This window comes from Bidens hawaiensis, unplaced genomic scaffold (genome assembly GCF_021521415.1).
Source record: "Bidens hawaiensis isolate Kalapana, Puna unplaced genomic scaffold, B.hawaiensis_p1.1 tig00051673_1, whole genome shotgun sequence".
NCBI classification, from domain to species: domain Eukaryota; kingdom Viridiplantae; phylum Streptophyta; class Magnoliopsida; order Asterales; family Asteraceae; genus Bidens; species Bidens hawaiensis.
In genome coordinates, this window is record NW_027506198.1 from 82,109 (window position 1) to 102,635 (window position 20,527).

Below are 20,527 nucleotides of genomic sequence, written 5' to 3' on the forward strand. Positions count from 1 at the left end.
AAATATAATATAGTTATTTACTTGTAATAAACGGGTTTCAAGCAAGCCTTTTATACATAAATTTATATATTTTAGATTATTTGAGTTTTAGATTTTTGATATAAATAAAAACATTGAGATAATTTATCCTCACATGCATTCCAGGTCTAAAACTTTTAATATTTTAGTAGGTTAGTTTTGTGCTAGAAGTATTTTAATTACGGAAAGATAACTTTAAAATATATAACTTTTTTTTCACTCACTTTCGGTTTAAGGGATTGATTTAAAAATGTTTTATAAGCCACTATCTTTTAGCTTATTTAAATATTGAAAGAAACTTAAAATACAAAATGTAATTTTACAACTAAAAAAACGTGTACTAACAAAAATACATTTAATGATTTGCCTATATAAATATATATGAAATCTAAAATGCTAAGAACAGTTTATGAATTATTCAAACATTATTAATTGTAAAATGTATTATGTATTATAAAAATAAACAATAATTATTATATAGCATTTAATATCATCTAACTAATAGCAAAAATCAAAAATAATAAAGATTTTAGAGAAAATTATTACTTGTGCCCTTGTATTGTATGGACGAGGTTACTATACAGGTCGTATTCTTTAACTGATACGTGCTATAGAACTTTTCCGACGGACATATTATTACTGTTAGTTGATTGTTTGATGGCAATGATAACTTAGTAAAAACGTCTCGACGACGGCGGTGGCGACGTCACCTTCGTCGTCGTAATAATAATAATAATAATAATAATAATAATAATAATAATAATAATAATAATAATAATAATAATAATAATTGAATTTTCATAATCCAAACTATTAATTATTGGCCAATAATAAAACCAGCTAACAATCTGACTCGTAGTAATCCCAACTTTCAGTTTTATTACCAATCGTTTTCATCATAATCTCAGACTGCTACTGCACCTTTTCGTTCGACCACCATCACCTTCATCCATAATCACCACGATTTACGATGGAGGATTCTGATCGGTGGCGATTTCTCGGTAGTTACATGGTCGTGGCGGTGCTTGTTAAACAATAGACAGGCGACAGAATCGTGGTTATAGTGATTCTTAACGGCGAGATCGGTGGCTAGTCTTTTTGTCGGTTCATGCGGCGAAGTTGGTAATGGTTATCAGGACCAGATCCGGTGACACTATAGGGATACGATAGGTATTTTTCCAGTGTCTTACGATGGTCACTGTCCGATCTGACGGATGTAGTTGGTGGCGGCGTTAGGGTTCTTCCCATACCCAGCGACGACTTTGGTTTTTCCGGTGCTCCTAATAATCTGTTCAATAGATCATTAGATATATTGGCAAATTGTAGGTGTGATGATGATAGTTCGACCGAAAATGTGGTTCTACAAACTGGTGTTTAGCCGAAGATAGTGGCAAGAGATGGTGGTTGGAGAGGGTGACCGAAGATGGTGGTCGGGGTTGGTGACGGAGGCAGTCGCCGGAGACGGTGACCTAAATAGTGTGTGGGTATTTCATTCATTTAACACTAACTTAATTAACAATGATCAACTAATAGAGTTAATAGTTTGTTAGACTGAGGTTATTATTGGTAATAAAGCTGAAAGTTATGATTTAGATTGTTAGTTTGAATTATTATTAGTCACTACTATTAGTTTGGAGGGTGAAGTTAAAATATGGGAGACAAAAATGAGAAGTGTAAGAAGGAATTGTGACCACACCAAAAATATTTTAAAAATGAATTCAAAAAAAAAAAAATCATAACTCAAAATATAAATAAAAATGAAAAAAATTAAAAAACTAAAATGTTTCCGCCATTATTCTCGATAAAAAAAATACGAAAGAAATAAAAAAATTGACGAAAAGACACAATGTCGAGATGAAAGACACAATGACGAAAATGAACAAAAGACGCAATTAGAACTAAATAAAGACACAATATATCTCAAAATATAACACAATGACGAACAAAATATAGCACACTCTTGTGTAATATAACACAATATAAAAGAAAAAAGACACAATGTCAAGAGAAAAAGACACAATCAATTACGAAAATAAACACAAAACACAATGATAAACAAATAGACACAAAGACTTTTTTCACTTACCATTGTGTTTTTTATGAGAACGAGAAAAAGACGGTGGAAACATTTTTGAGTTTTTACTTTTTCGTTTATTTATTAAATTTTGAGTTATGATTTTTTTATTTTATTTTTTTAATTTTTGTACTGGTTTTTTTGTGTGGCTATAAATCAATCAATCAATCAATCATACCCAGTAAAATCCCACCGACAGCAAAGCTATAAGTAGGGTCTGGGGAGGGTGGGATGTAGGCACACCGTACCTCTATCCAAAGAAATAAAGAGGTGGCTTCCAGAGAGACCATCGGCTCTAAGTACATGTGTATGAAGCAAAATAAAGGAAATCAAAGTTTAACAGTTATATAAAAACTACTACTAATTATAATAATATTAATAATAAGATCACAGTTTAACAGCTATATAAAAGCTAATAATAATTATAATAATAATAATATATGTAAGGGAAATACCATTATGGTATGTGACCTAAATAAGTTAAGTCTAAGCCCTAAGGTATTCAATTCTCTCTAAAAATCCTTAACTTTAATTCTACTTCTCCACGAATTCCTATCCTCAACCATGTCCTCGGAGAGGTTTAGGTCTATCAAATCATGCCTAATCCTCTCATCCCAAGTCAATTTCGGTCGTCCTCTCCCACTCCTCCCCCCTATAGTAATGTTTTCTACGGATCTAACAGGATTCGTCGTCTGTCTTCTCTTTACATGTCCAAACCATCTCAATCTCCACTCTCTTATCTTGTCTGCTATGTTCGCCACCCCTAATCTCTCGCGAAACACAACGTTTCTTATTCGGTCTAGCCTTGTGTGCCCACACATCCAACGTAGCATTCTCATTTCTGCTACCTCCATCTTCCGCACTTGTACCTTCTTGATGGCCCAACAATCTGTTCCATATAGCATTGCAGGTCTAACTGCCACCCTATAGAATTTTCCCTTTAGTTTAGTCGGGAAACTCTTGTCGCACAATATACCTGTGGCTGCTTTCCATCTACACCATCCTACCTGAACTCGGTGGGTCACATCACTGTCTAATTCCCCATCGCTCTGTACAAATGATCCTAAATACTTGAACTTCGTTACCTGCGGGACCACCTGACCTTCAATTGTGATCTGTGCGTCTTCATTGTCGTTTATCTCACCAAAATCACAGTGGAGGTACTCCGTCTTAGATCGGCTAATCTTTAAACCTTTTGTCTCTAAGGTTGTTCGCCACTCCTCAAGCCTTATGTTTAGATCTTGTTTTTTCTCAGCAAGTAACACAATATCGTCTGCGAACATCATGCACCACGGGAGAGTCCCCTGAATCGACTTTGACAACTCATCCAAGACTACTGCAAAAAGAAACGGGCTCAACGCTGACCCCTGGTGAAGACCTACCTCTACAGGAAAGAAATCAGTATCCCCCACTGGCGCACGGACACTTGTTTCACTCCTGGTATACATATCCATAATTATCTATATGTATTTCCTGAGCACTCTTCTACCCTCCAAGCACTCCCAGAGCACCTGTCGTGGCATACTGTCGTAGGCCTTTTCTAGGTCAATAAACACCATATGTAGATCACACTTCTTCTCCCTATACTTTTCCATTAATCTTCTTATAAGGTGTATTGCCTCTGTGGTGGAACGGCCCGGCATGAAGCCAAATTGGTTGACCGTAACCTGAGTTTCTCGTCTAAGTCTACCCTCAATCACTCTTTCCCATAGCTTCATAGTATGACTTAGTAGTTTGATTCCTCAGTAGTTACCACAACATTGGGCGTCTCCTTTGTTCTTATAGATAGGAACTACAACGCTGCCCTCCACTGGTCTGGCATCTTACCTGATTTGAAAATACTATTGAACAGAGTAGTTAACCACATGACTCCTTCCTCCCCCAGACACTTCCACACCTCGATGGGTATGTTGTCTCGGCCAACCGCCTTAGAGCTTCCCATCCTCCTAAGTGCATCCTTCACCTCTTCTCGTGTGATCCGTCGGCAGTAGCAGTTATTCGATTGTTGTCGTTGAAAGTTTGTGTTGTCATGTTCTTCTTGGAAAGCTCTCCCATTGTTAAAAAGATTGTGGAAGTAGGTTTGCCATCTTAGCTTGTGTGGCTATAAATACTTCTCATTTTGTTTCCGTTTGTAGAATAACTTGACCCTTAGTTTGGATTATTAAAATCTAACTTTTAATAATAATAATAATTATAATAATAGAAATATAGTAATAATAATCATAATAATAAAAATAAAAATAATAATAATCCCAAACCTTATAACCTGAATCTCATCATCATCAGACTTCAAACCACCTTTAAACCATCTCCTTCTTATTAAACCAAACCATACATTTCATCACTCAAATCCTTAAATTCTCTCAAATCCCACAACCAATTGCTTCAATGATTCAACCACTACATCCATCACTCATACCGATTAAAACCTCTAACCTCCGGCACCGCACTGCCACCACGTCAGCCACCACCGTTTGTGATCTCTAGGGTTTAGCTTATGTTTGATAGCGACAAAGTCGTGGCTACAGCCGGCTCCAAAGTATCATTCGTTAGAGATGTATTGGGACACACAGGATGATGCACCGAGGTCTAGATGTGCTCACACATTAACCTTTGTGTCTCCGACGAAATCACAAAATCCTTAGTTGATATTGTAGTGTTTGACGAATGGTTATGGTGGTGCTCAATGACGGTGGCAGTGGTGCTCGAAGATGCTAGAGATGATCTTGTAGTATGTTGTTAATTAGTAATACCTAATAGTTAATTTTGAGTTAATATGATGAGACGAATGCTTAATTATTACGGGTTGTGTGTGAATATGGGAAGGGAAAACATATCAAATTTTCTCTCTTATAGTGTTTGATATGATTATTAAACTATGTAGATATGATGTTAATTTAGGTGTTTTGTGTATAAGATTATAGTTATTGTTGTGTTTAATTGTATGAAGTTAATTTAGCTTTTATATTTTTGATCAGAAACCAACCGATCTAAACTTAGCTGTAGATTTTCTGGGTTTAGGTTAGGGTAATGTAGTATAGTTGTCATTTAACCACTAATTACACGGGTCAACCAATGGTCAACAGGCGGCATGTGCAATTGTGTATTCGTCGAAAAGTTCTATGGCACATATAACTCTATTTTAGAATGGGGCATGTATAGTGCTCGCACCCTTAAAGAACAGGGGCACAAATCGCATTTTTCTCAAGATTTAAATATAATTTCAAAATTTGGATAACAAAATGTTCAATGTAAGATACCAATAAACTGTAGTAAAATTACAAAATGTTCAAAACTTGAGCATCAAATGTTCAAAAAGTAACAAATAGTAAAGGTTCAAGTGATTATTTTTCTTGATCCGTCATTAGTTCCAACAGAGGTGTTGTCGTCCTTAAGAAACGAGGGTTTAAACTAGAAGCGCATATATTGGGCCTCACCTAGAAAATGGGCCTTGACACGAGAAGCGAGTAGTTTAAGATAAATTAGTTTCAAATGTTTAACAAATTATTGTTTTTATTAATTAATAATTTATAATTTAAATATTGTCATCACATATCCATAGAAGGAACAATGTTTATTATTCACACAAGGAACATCTATTTAATTATATAATATCTATTTAAGGAGCACTAACTATTATCTATGTAAGGAACCAATACTAACAAGCATGTACCCACTTGCATACATTAAGCTTACACACTTTCTTTCATGACATGTGTAAAATCCGAAGATTTGTTCACGCGCCGAAAAACTAGTTTTTCCATACATTCAATATAAATACATAACATTTATATGGCATAACATACAATATACATCACAAAATTAAAGCGAGGTATATCAATCTTCCTACGAGTATGCATACAGCCCTAAAACGTTTAAGAGGAAAAGGGGGCCTAGAAACTCACCTAAAAGTTCAAACTAATGACTCTATCCATGTTGTTGAATAACACGTCAAAATTATGGACAAAAATTATAAGGAGACTAAGCGAAGCTGAATCCCATTGGTCAAAGTTCGGTGGGAATCCAAACTTGGTGCAAAGTTTAACTGGAAACATGAAGATCAAATGAAGACCAGATATTCTCATTTCTTGATTTAAATGTTTACTGTTTCGGGTGTTTTTTATCTTTGGATCAATTTCTAGGTAGGTTGTGATTATGTTTATGTTACTTAACATCAATGAATCGAAAGCCCTCATTAAATTCCAATAAGGGATTTCCACATTCAATTGAATCAAAACCCAATTATGGTTTATGTTAGGTCAAATTTAGGTTTTTCAATTAATCAATGATTTAACCCGAATTGCCGCATGAATCTTTATAGTTTAATCTTAGATTTTGTATACTAGCCATGTCAGACCCGAATCCGCTCTTATATCGACATTCGGACCGAACTCTCGTCTAAGCTTACTTCGTATTTAATTTTAGGTATGTTAGAACCTCAAGTGTTCAAGGCAAAACGGTAATCTATAGACATCACATTCTCTTTTAATAGAAAAATTTCCAGTACGGTTCATTTTGGTGCAAGAGAATCCAGGAAAGTCACCAAAATCTCGAAATACCCAAAACCTGTTTGCTAATCAAACCATGCATTTTGATAATTTTGTTGATCACTTATGTTCGTGTCGTCAACGATGTGATTCCCTAACATGTCACCGACGCAATATTTCCCAAATGGGTCGAGTACTCGATTCAATGTTTTTGTTATGAACGACACTTGGCGATAGGTTTGGATGTCCAATTAAACGTGGTTGATGGACTTGAATATCTAATGAAAATCCGTGTAGTTTCTTGATTACAAGGACTCAGATTGCATATGTTGTGCCCACATATATATGTATATATATAAGGGTGGGTTAACGTACAATAATGGCTTATCGTACATTACGTACGCTACCTTCAAGAGCGTTAGATTAAAAAACACGCGAGGGAATTTCGTAAATAACCCAACAGTAGTTCGCGATCAAAATTCGTCGATAACAAATCGACTCTGATCCAAATTCAGAACTCGTCGCTCAATCTAATCCAATTTCTAAACTCTAATCACAACTTAAATTATGAAATCTCTAGAGTCAAAAACCAAATTAAAATCGAACGTCGTTGAACATCAAGAAATCTTCAAAATTGATCAAAAAATGATGATTTAATCAATTAAATTGATGTGTAGAAGTATTTAGATTCATCAATTGATTATGGAATTGTAGAAACAATACACTCAATCGAGCTCTGATTAGGGTTCAAAATATTACGTTTAAACGTTTTTAAACAAAACTGAAGACCTTTATACGTTTTAATACGTTCAAAGAAGTTCTGACCAAAATAGAACATCTTTAAACGTTCTGAAACAAAACTGAACATCTTTAAACGTTCTAATACATTCAAAGAAGTTCTGACCAAAAAAGAACGTCTTTAAAAGTTATGATCAATAATGAACATCTTTTAACGATCTAATACATTCAAAGAAGTTCAGAACTTCCAAACTAACAAAAAAGACCAGAATCAAAAAGTTTAAACGTTCAAAAGTTCATATTTAAAATTGACCTGTAACATGAAATTGAACACTGAAATCACTTCATATAATCTCGTAATCATCAAACAATTATCAATTGACCGTCTATTTGATCATCGATTCGATCATATGAACAAAATATAGAACGTCTGCAACTGGGTTTCTACAAATTGCGTATTTCAATTCAAATAAATTGAAGTGTGTGTCTGCAAATGACTTCGGTGACGATGGTTGAATCGATGCAACGGTTAATTAGGATGGAAACGATTTGAAATAATTTACAAATTTGTCACCGCGTGTTTTTTGAAATCTAGGGTTGAGGGTGTCGCTTACGTAATGTACGATAATCAATTTTCGTATTCTATCATTTACACAGACACACACACACACACACTAGTAGAAGCCCGCGCAATGCGCAGCAATGTGCAACACGGTATTCGTTTGTGATAGTTTATCGATCATCTCGTGATATATTATATACTAATTTTGTTAGTTTTCTTATTCTTATAATATTTTAGAGTGAATTACACTTTTCGTCTTTTACGTTTTGATCGAGTTTCACTTAACCTTTTCATAAGATGCAATGCAATATTACCCCCGATCACCATAGTAGGAGTCGATATGATGATGAATATCAGGTTGGTTTTTATTTGCACAAATAGCTATTATATAAAAAAAAAGTTTTAATTTCTAAGTATAAAAAAAACTATTAGTGCTAATCACATTTTAATGTATAATTTGATTAGATGGAACTAGAGATGAGCAAAATGGGTACTGGTATTGGTTCGGTTCAACTGGTAATTCGATAGCGGTAGGGTACCGGTATTTCCCGAAGTTTGCATGCAGTACCAGTACCGATACTATACAAGTATGGAACCATTCATTTCAACAAGTACCGTTAAGAATTTTCAAATTTCGGGATCGGTGTTTCAGGGTCGATACCGATACCGTCCTGAGTTATCTCTAAATGAACCAACAACTACATTTGTAATATTCCACATCGTATAAGAAAAAACTATAGGAAAACAAATTAGACTTCTTATCAATTCTTCATGGCTACTTTTTTTTCCTTTGACACCAAAAAGATCAGTATTACCCTTGTGTTCCTTTTTATATATGTTCATATATCCAAAAACGACTTGTAAACTTGATTGTCGTTTTGAAAGAACTCGAACAAAGAGTTCAAGAGTAATAAGCCTAACAAAAGGCCATAACATGATAAGGAAATAAAATTGCCATATGATCATAATTAATATAAAACTAAATATAACTGTTACATTCTTGTGGTGATAGCTCAATACCAAGTAAAACTACAAAAACAAATTACAAGTTTTTCATCTACTCACTTGAAAAGCATTCATCAGATGCTCCTTTTCATTTGGAAATGGTCTTATTAAATAAATCAAGACAACTGGTTTCTTAACATCCCGTTTAAAAGCGTTTGAAAGATCATTCTAGTTTAAATGATAAACAATATCATGCCCTTCATTATTATCAGACTGCTCATTTTTGGTATTTTCGTAACCTCAGCTTGGATTCGTTGTGACATTGATCGTATGTCCCATGAAAGCACTTGTTTGATCATTATTTCAAATTCTTAAGGTGTTGTATATAGTGATATATTGCCAACATGTAATGGTTTAGCATAAATTAAATGAAAACACAAACATATATGAGTAGCTATATAAGAAAACCAAAAGAGAGTGGATTACCAATTCAGCTATCAATGACCCAACCGCTATACCGAACAGGGGATGAGCTAATTTCAAACTGGTATCCTTTCCCCTTTCCTATTTAGGCCTGTGAATATATAAAATAATTAAAATGACCATCAATTACCTAAGGCATGTAAAAATGCAAAGAAGTACATACATACATACATAAATAAATACATACATATATACGTGCATACATACAAACATTATAGGTGAGCGAGAGACTGCCAGCTTGCTTCAATGGCATCAGTAAGCTCTTTACATCATGCTTACAACGTTAATAAACCAAATTTACATAGAAAAATAGAAGGATAAAAGATGAATCCCGTTTACCCGTAAAAATTGATCAATAAAGCATAAGCTACAGATTTCTTGAGCCATGTATGGCTTGCTTCCCTTAAGTCTCTCATCTCATCCATATGTTTAAACAATTACAGATTTTATATATAATATAATATATTAATAACTGCAAGGTAACTAAAATCTGTGAATTGATAAAGGAATTACCTCTTTGTGACTGTGTCATCTTTTCATTCTCGGCAACATCAGTAAAGAAATTTCATTCAACAAAATATGTTCCAGAAGTAGCTAAGCTAGTTTTGCAGCCCGTTTGACTTTTTTTTTTGTAACGGTTCACTTACATTTTGACTTTTAATGATTTCATATTTGACTGATTATTTTTAATATCATCTCCAGCCCTAAAGAGTACAAAAATAAAAAAAATTAACATAAAATTTCATTTATGTTATGTTAGTTTTCATGAAATTTCATATTATATGTTAGTTTTCATGAAAATTCATTTCATAGTTAAGACTGCCTAATTAAAACTCCAAATAAAATAAAATAGGAATTCAGGAAAAAAATTAAAAAGGTTAAAAACTAAGAAATAAAGTGCAACTGATGAAGTTAGCAGCGTCATCATTTCTGAAAGGCATACCATGTGATTTTATCATTATTTATATTACTTATTGTTATCTATACATCAATTTTTAAAATAATATTATTAAAGAACTTAATGAAAAGGGGGAAAGAGCTACATAAATCAAACTTATATATTTCTCCTTTTCAGGGTGTTTACGGTTTAGTTAAAAACCGTGAAATCTGTTCTTGGTTTGGATTCACGAATGATTTTTGTTTTTATATTTGATGGTCGGTTTCGAAGTTTTTAAACAGTAGAGAATGGGTTGGTTTGTGTATTGTTGGGAGCTGATTTTTTATCCTCCGGATTGATCCTGATTTAAGGATTTCGACCTATCCTGCCGATGCAAATATTCTGAGGATTTTATTTTGCTAATCCAATTGTCCTTTATTATTCTATTTGTTTTGCAGACATAATCACGTGTTTAATGTGCTACTAAGAACGTGGGTTTGCAAACTGTTATTTATGAGGCTCCGTCAACTTGAACGTGGGAGGCAACAGATAGTGGAGGACTTAGTCTAGGGTTTATCCCGGATTTCTCGGAATTTCTGTTGTAACTTTTTGTTTATATAACCGAGCTGAATTGATCATTTAGAACACACACCTTACACATATAGCTACTGAAATTCATTGTAACACCTAGAAATCGATCAATTATCAGCTCCAACACTTGTAATTAACCTTTTTGTTATTAATAAATAGACGGTGATAGTTTTCACCGTCCGGGGGTTTTTTGTGCCGGAGATCCTCACGATCAAGGGCTTTTTCCCTCGAAATCAAATCATTGTGTTCACCATATTTTTGATCAAGCACTCTACCTCACATACGAATTTGATCACAAAATTACTTTGTTAATTTTTGACCGAAACAATTTGGCGCCCACCGTGGGGAAAACGGTGCTTTGATCATTATTAACCCTCAAATTAAACCCTAATTTCAACATCCACAAAATGTCTTCCCAACCAAAGAATGTTTCATCTTCTGCCGCAACTTCAGATTCCTCTATGAGACCTCCTATGCCTCCTCCTCCCGCTGGTGGTATCTCGAATAAACCTGACAACACTCAGAAGAAACTTCTACTCCCGTGTTCTCAGGATCGAAACCGTCTCCCCAGGATCCCATCATGGTATCTAACAACGACCTTCTGTCTATGTATAGACGGTTACAGGAACAGATGGATCGCCAGTTAAAGACCAACCAGATGCTCGTGAGGGAATTGGAAGATATCAGGAAAGCCAAGAAGCCGGCGGAAGAATTCACACCACTAGTCACGAGATCTCTGGATTTCACTCTTCCTGGATTGGTGTGTCCGGAGCCGACCGTGGCGTACAACTCTGGATCCTCATCTTTCCAGCACTCAGGGCCTGCAGGATTGCACTCATCTGGATCCCAAGTATACTTGCATGCATCCTCTCCTGGGCCTTTTCAACATGCCGGATCCTCAGGATTATCGCAGCAGGGAGGATCCTTAGGATTGTTTCAACAGTCCGGGTCCTCAGGATTGTTCCATCAGACGGGATCCTCAGGTCCTTATCAGCAGGTGGCATCCTCAGGATTGTCGCAGCAGGGAGGATCCTCAGGATTGTTTCAACAGTCCGGGTCCTCAGGATTGTTCCATCAGACGAGATCCTCAGGTCCTTATCAGCAGACGGTATCCTCAGGATTTCAGCAACAGGCAGGACCCTCAGGAGTACCCTCATCAGGATTCTCTAATCCTCAGCAACCATTTGCTCAGACTCAGCAGCTTGCAGGATCCTCTAAGGTGCACCAGGGAGACTTTATCCCGATGCAGGCTAACACTTCGACCGCTCCATTTGCTACTCCAGGAAATACTATGTTTGGGAATGCAAGCTACAACACCCAGACCGTTCCTCAGAATATTAATCAGGGTAACACTTTCAATACAATTCCCTTTAATGCTAATCAAGGATTTTTGCAGGTGATGGTGTGCGTGTGGTGAAATAAAATATAATGGATTGGATATTTAGCTTTTGCACAAGATCGTGTTTTAAATTTATAAAAGTGATTTCTACAAAGACTAAACACACACGAAATAGGCAAGTGTACCTATCGTATATGTAGAATAGTATTGGTAAGAACCAAGTATCGATCCGTGGACACAAATATTTCTAATAATAAATCGTTTTTTTTTACTTTAATCGGAGGTTTTAATCATTTTGGGGTTAATTTTTGAAGTTTTTATAAAATATAAATACTTATATATATAATATATATGTGACCAAGACGAGAGATTCTAAACGAGTAGTTCAATTATGTGAAGGTTACCATATAAGATCAAGAATCCACTCCATTTTAGCATTGATAATTAATATTCAAACATGTGGTAAACTTGCCGTAGCAATATATGATAGATAGCTCCTTAAGCCTTAAGTGAGCATCTTTGGCACTAAGGAGGTAACATGCTCATTTTAAATTCCACCTTTTCCTAATGTCATGTCACCTCAATGATGTCAATTTAAGTTGGAAAGTAGTTTCGTAAAGTAGAAAGATTAGGATTGACTTCGATTTCTCAAATACCAATTCTAACAACTTCGGGTGGTTGTAGTTAGCTTACACAACCTCCCCTTGGTTGATTTATGTAGGTTATAATTACACATTCCATTAACATATGATTTCTTTAACTAGCATGATATCCTAAGTAAAGCCATTTTCGGATTACCAATACATAGAGAAATACATCATAACTTATATCTCATCATTTCTAAGTACAATATAAGGATCCATGTTTCGATAATGTATCAAAGTATTTCTTTCTTTCAAGAACATGAATCGATCATGATAGATTGCCAATAGAATTGACAACCACCAACTTTGAATTAGTGATTTAAGATGGTGAAACATTTCTCATCAAAAGATAATTATAATATAACCATGTACTATGCTAGACTACACCACATGTTTTGTATAATTATCAAGTCAAACAAAGCTTCTTCATAGATTTTAGATGGTAAAAGGAGTTTAGCTCATAATGAGCATGATGATAAACATTAAGATGAATGTTGGTGCATGATGCAAGTAGTTCAGTATCTCGTGTTTATTTGTGTCTGTAATCGTTACTTTGATCTTATTGAATTTTTTTGGTTTATCTTATAGTTTAGCGAACTTGGGTATGAGCGAAGTTAAGACAAATTCGCCTAGCCTGTTGGGCGAAGTTGTCATAGTATTAATATTGTAACTTCGGCTCATTCTTATTAACTTTTGAACGGTTGGCTTGGGTGATTCTCTGAATCACGTGTTTGTTTCTTTGGTTATTACACCTTGCAATATAACAAGTATTATCGTATATCCTCGTGTGTTTGTTTAGATTCAACGCATTAATCGTCTCGACACTCGTATCGTATACAAGGGGATTCTGCACCCTCGTGTTACGAGATACTCCTGTGTAGATCGGGCTGGGAACCTACAATTGGTATCAGAGCATTTAGCTCGTGATTGTGTGGTTCGGGATTATCACACGAGTGTTAAAACTGATTCGTTCGACTATTCACGGAACTGTTTTACGTTGAAATATTGCTTCTCTGTCAGTTTATCAACAATTCCCATCAACTACATCATCTCCACCACTCTCGAAACCTTCAAAAATAGCCGTAATCAAACCTGCAAAACCATCTGTTCTTGTAGCGAAGTTGCCGAAACCCAAAACTAGGGTTTTAGTGAACATATAGGTTTTTGGCGAAGTTGATAACCAGCGAACTTGTCCTGCCAACGAAGTTACAAGCGAAGTTGTAGAGAAATCGAAGTTGTATTAACTTCGCTATTGCTCACTGTTCACAGATTTTGATTGTTAAGATTTGGGTCTCGTTTCGTTCAAGTATGACTTCGATAAACATCACAGAACTGGTAAATATGGAGGTTGAAGCTGGTTCAGCAACTAAAGCTCCAAAACTGCTTAAAGGTACTGATTTCATTGCATGGAAAGATAGATTTGAACAATATGTGAAGTATCAAGACGCAAATATGTGGGTCTGCATTCAAGATGGGTACATTCCACCAACATCCATGTTTGAAGGTCGTGAACAGATTAAGAAGTACAGTAAGATGGAAGATGATGAAAAGAAAATGTATGAGGCAGAAAGTAAAGCACATGCAGCTATAAAAATGGCACTTCCACAAGAGATTCTTCATACTTTCAAAAATTACAAAACTGCTAGAGAGCTATGGGAAGCACTAGAGAATCGATATGAAGGAATGTTGGGATACGTACCTCCAAGACAAAGCTGCTGAAAACTCAATTCTCCGTATTCAAGTATCTGAAAAATGAATCACTTGATGACATTATCACACGATATTATCATCTGATGACCGAGCTATATAACTACTTCATTGAATACAAAGAAGAAGAGATAATGGAAAAGCTTCTTGATGCTCTCCCACCAAAATGGGAGATGTACACAGTTCTGATGAGAGAAGATAAAGACTTTGAGAAGATTGATTTGGAGACGGTGGTAAATAAGTTACGTAATTTTGAACTTAACTTGGCTCGAAAGGAGACACCTACTGATCAGGTTCAGGATCCGGGAATGTATGGTGCTAAAGTCACTCCAAACTCAAGTTCAAAAAGAGAATCCACTGCCTAATACTCAAAGGGGGAACCAAATGCCACTCCAGATGGTTATGTGGTTCTCAATATGGATGGTGACGTATGTTTTGTAGAAGGAGGTAGTAGTTCCTCAAAACCTCAAACCACAGCGGGTAATTTCTCAACCAATGCTCCTAGCAAGAACTACTCACAGATGCCTATGATTGTGAAATCAGCTGAACAACAGTTTGCTCTTTATGCCTCTTTCATTGTCTCTTATGAGAATTACATCAAAGGAAAAATAGTCGACCCTGCAACTTTGGATGAAGACTATGATCAGATCGACGCTGATGATCTGGAAAAATGGATCTGCAGTGGCAGATGGCTATGATAGTAAGAAGGGTAAAGAGATTTATGAAGAAAACTGGTAGAAAGTTTGTTGGAGAAAGATCGGGGTTTGATAAGTCAAAAGTTCGTTGTTATAACTGTCAACAAAATGGTCACTTTGCTAAAGAGTGTACAAATGAGAGAGTCGAACGAAGTCAAAACAGCCCTGCTCAACAGAATGGGAGTGGAAGTGAAAACAAGGCTATGGTATCTCAGCAAAACGGTGGATACAACTGGAATATACAAGTTGAGGAGGTGTTCGAACAGGCAAATCTGGTAAATATCGAAACTGGAGGAAGTGACAGAGAGACGGGGGAAGATCAAGCATACATGGCAGAAATGAACGATCAACTCTCCGAGGTATGTTCTGAATCTCATTGTGAACAATGTGAAAAACTGTCTGATCAATTGAAAGCATTAACTGATCAGTTTGTTAGTTTGGAGACTCTATTTAAAAATTTAAAAGGAGAACATCACTATTCTAAAACTAAAGAAAACAGTTACTCGATAAAAATAAAAGCTAGTGAAAAGGATATCAGAAGTCTTAAAGCCACCATAGCTGAAAAAATACAAGTGATTGATCTTAGTAATGAAGTGTTAGAAGAAAAGACCAAACTAATCGTTGAAAAAGATAAACAGATAGCTGATTGCCAGGTAAAAGTGGTGGAACTGAACAGAAAAATTGAACAATTTAGAAATTCTTCTGCGATGTTAGATCACAGCATAAGTGTTCAACGTTCCCCTGTTAACAAAGGGGAAATTGGATTCTCTGAAGTCCCACCATTATACAATAATAACTAGACATATAATCCTAGTCATCAGCAATCTGTGAATGTTGAAACTAGTCAGACAGTTCCAATAAAGGTCTCTGCTAAAGAATCTGAAGTTAACGAGAGTGAAACAAGTAAGACAAGTTCTAATGTCACAAGTTCTGTCTCAAGTTCTGTCTCGTCAAATTCGTACAAGTCGTCCGAATCAGGTGAGATAAAAGAAGAGGTCGTGTTACTAAAACGAAGGGAGGACTATAAGTTTGATGAAAAGAAATCTTCCCTAAATCCGTTTGTCCCACCATATGTGAGACAAACTGATAGTAACGTAACCTCGACATCTTCAACAACTTTTGAGACGAAAGTTCAAAACAACCAAAATAGTTTGAACAGAAGTTGTTTTAGATGCAATAGAATATGACACCTTGTCACTGATTGTCCTCTGAAACAGAGAAAATCTAGAAATATGAGGCCTACTAAAACTGAGAATAAAAAAAATACTAAATATGATGCTGGTAAGAATGCTAACACATCAAATTTCAATCATTGGAATAATCCAAGATTTCAAAGAAACCAGTCTCGTTTTTCCCAGTGAATAACCAAACCAACAATTATAATTCCATTAATGCTAGAAATTCACGAAGGTTTGGATGGCCCCATAGCCAGTCATCTAGAAAATTTCCTTTCAGAACTTATCGAAACTCTCCTCAAACTAACTTTGGGAAACCAAGGTACTGGGTGTCGGATACCAGGTTTAATCAACCCAAGACCAGAAGTTCTTGGGTCCCCAGATTTTAATCTATTTCTTTAATTGTGCAGGAACAGTCGAACAGTGCTGTAAACAATATTTGGATTGTTGACAGTGGCTGTTCCCGGCACATGACTGGTAACAAGAAATTGTTACGTGATTGGAAGTCTGTTCAAGGAGGAAGGGTTAGTTTCGCAGGAGAAAGTGGAGGAAGAATTACTGGTATTGGGACTGTGACGAATGGAAGAATAAAGTTGGAAAAAGTGAATTTTGTGGAAGAGTTGAAACACAACCTGCTGAGTGTCTCTCAGATTTTTGACAAAGAATACACCGTTCATTTTACAAAAGATGAGGCACTCGTACTTTATCCTGGTTTCAAGATACCAGAGACCTGGGTTGTGATGAAAGCTCCAAGAGAAAAGAACACGTATGTAATGGATATGAGATCAACCGAGATAACAACAGAAGAGTCATGTCTTCTGTCAAAAGCAACAGAATCTGAGTCGGAATTGTGGAACCGAAGAATGGGTCATATTCATCTTCGCAAGATGAATTACATTGTCAAGAACGGGATGGTACTTGGGGTTCCCTTGAAGAATTTCAATTTTGAAGACCAATGTGTGTTATGCAAGAAAGGAAAACAACACAAAAAGCCTCATCACTCTAAGAAGGTTAACTCAATTGTCAGCACCTTGGACCTGCTTCACATGGATCTCTTGTTGGAATTACGTATGCCCGAGACACATATTTATATTAATGTGGCTAACTGTGTTTGATCCAAGTCGGGTCATACCCAATAACAAGCTAGACAACACCAAATGTATTCTTTTAATGATTTGATCAATTAAACGAATACCGAACACTACGTGTTTAGAAAATTGGTTTTCTAAACAAACACACTTGAGGATTTAAATAAATTATCTGGATAATTTGTTTATATAAATTAATTATTTAATTGGTTAAATAATTATATAAATGTATGTACATTTTATAAAAATGAGTTTTATAAAATGAATGGAGATGTTTTAAATGGTTAAAACAAAATACAAAAAAAAAAAAAAAAAAAAAAAAAAGAAAAACAAACAAAACCGGCCACCCATGTGGGGGTGGTGGTTTTACCCAATCAAAATTTAGATGCTCTTTGCATATTAACAAGGGCTCTCTTTTTGATCCTCCATTCAACTCACATGCATTTGTGTCTTGTCCCTTTTGAATTTCAAGTGTAAAACAAGCAAGAACACTCTCTCTTTCTCTCTCAAAAACCCACGGCAGCAGCAGCAAAAAAAAAAGGGGTTTTTGTGAGCTTGTTAAGTGTTCATAAATCCTAGCAAAACAACTTGGTGTTGTCACAAATAGCTTGGGGTATCACACTCTTGAGGTCTTCTTCTTTGGAGGCTTGTCATTCATCCACCATCCCTTCAACAATCCACCTACATCTTCTCATAAGGTATAAGAAGGTACAATTTACTTTTGTGAGCATATTGTTCTTGTAATATTGATCCTTGTTCTTTGGGTTTTAGTTTTAACATAATGGTATGTTCATAACAAGTTTTAAAATCTAAGCTTCCGTTGCGTTTTCTAGTTAAATATGGTTAACTTGAACTTTGATAATCTTGTATAAAACCCAACAATGGCATCAAGAGCCGGTTACAAGGACTTATGCTCCTTACATGTTCCTAAATTTCGGGTTTTTTCATGGGTGAAAAAGGGGTCCGTAAATTTGGTGGATTTTACCCCTCATGGTTTTGTAAGATCTTGACATGCATGGAAAGATCTTAGGAAACCATTTAACATTTGGATGTTGAAATATCAAAATTGTAAATTTTGGGGGGGGGGCACCTTTTGTCTTTGTGATATTTTGGGCATTGGTTGCTTAGGTTGCATGCTTAGAACATTTGGTATGTTTGATTGTGTCATAACCGAAACCTAGACCTTGGATGTGTTGATTGTTGTTTGTGTATGTTGATTATGTTTATTATTCAATATGGTTGTAATAATTCATAATCTTAGGCTTGTGTAATTTATTTATTCATAAATTGGTATGTAATAAATAGATTAGTTGCATTTTCCTTTTTTTAGAAAAATATGTATTAGGATACATTTTGTAAAAATTGAAGATGCAAGAATTGGTGGATTTGGGCCTTGGACCGAAATTTTGGGCTTGTTGGGCCTCACCGGCCCATCATGGGATTCAAGCCCATTAGGCCCATAAATTTCACTCTTGGGCCCAAGAAGACTTTTGGAAGTTTGGAGCCCATTAACAAGCCCAACAAGAACACAACAACTTGGAAAGGATACTTGAAGCATTTGGATGCAAGGTCAAGTGGGAGTCAACATTACATCCTTGTGTCATGTTTTGTCCCTTAGGTGTGACTTATGACCTATACTTGTTTCGGCTAACAAGTATGGTCAAATTTAGCGGTTTTCGGTTATGACTATATTTTGCATGTGTATGCTTGGTTGTTTGTTTTACTTAATGTAATGTGTGGTTGATAGATATTAGGATATCCAAACCGTCACATAGGAACGACAACAAGCATAAAACGGGTTCTAATATATATTTGGTAATATCGCGTCAATTAGTTTAATTAAATGGGTTTATTAAAACTAAGCGATCACTCACCTATAATAAAATTGGTTTTATTATAACTAGAACCTTGAAAATTGGTTTTCAAAATCGCCATATTTCTAAATGCATGTTAGGATATGGCATAATGTTTTTCAACTAGAATATTTGAAAAATTTAAAATCCCTTTTTCATTATTACCAAGGAAACAAGTCTTACACCATCCTTTTGTATGACACTTAACGTATTAGGGAACTTTAAATGGGATAAAGGTCACCTAACCATTTTGAGCAAACTAATATACTTAGGGTAATATTAACATATTTGTGGGATAAAGGTCACCTAACCACTTGTATGTTAATCTTACATGTTTATACAAGTAGGACGACTTGAATTGGAAACCATGTGATAAAGGTCACCTAAGCATGAGATCCAATGGTGTTGATGGGATAAACATGCCAACACGAAATAAGGATTTCGAATGGTCCCATACCTCTAGAAGTTGCAAAGGGTTGCAATTGTCAAGGTTGACTACCTTGTTAAATCAAATAACGGGATAAAGGTCACCTAACCGAAGTTTGATTTATCGTTGGATTCTAGAATTTAATTATTATTTTAAAATTTGGAATAAAAGGGTATTAATAATTAAATTGTTTATAATACTAAAATAAAACTTTGTTAAATTTTGTAGATGGCCGCTAACAATGCAAACACCTCTACCCATAACACCCGTAACCTATCCTTAAGAACCATCCTTGAAAAGGATCGTCTAAACCATAATAACTTTATGGATTGGTATCGCAACTTGAGAATAGTTCTCAAGCAAGAAGAGATATCATATGTCTTAGACGATCCCATTCCCGACGAGCCTGACGTGGAAAATGAGGAGGCTTATAACGATTGGGTCAAGTACACCAAAGATTCGGTGCAAGCCTCTTGCCTCATGTTAGGGACTATGATTCCCGAAATCCAAAAGGATTTCGAGCATCATGGGGCATACGACATGATAACTCAATTGAAGGAAATGTTCCTTCAACAAGCTAGAGCGGAACGTTTCGAAACGGTTCGAGCGTTTCATGCATGTCGTATGGAGGAAACCCAAAGCGTCTCATCTTATGTCCTAAAGATGAAAAGCTACATCGAAAAGCTTCGTAGGTTGAATTGTCCCGTGTCTAATGAGTTGGCTACGGATTTGATCCTCAACTCTTTGACCAAAAGGTTTGAAACCTTTGTCATGAATTATAACATGAATGGGTGGGACAAAAGCATTGGTGAGCTTCACGCAAT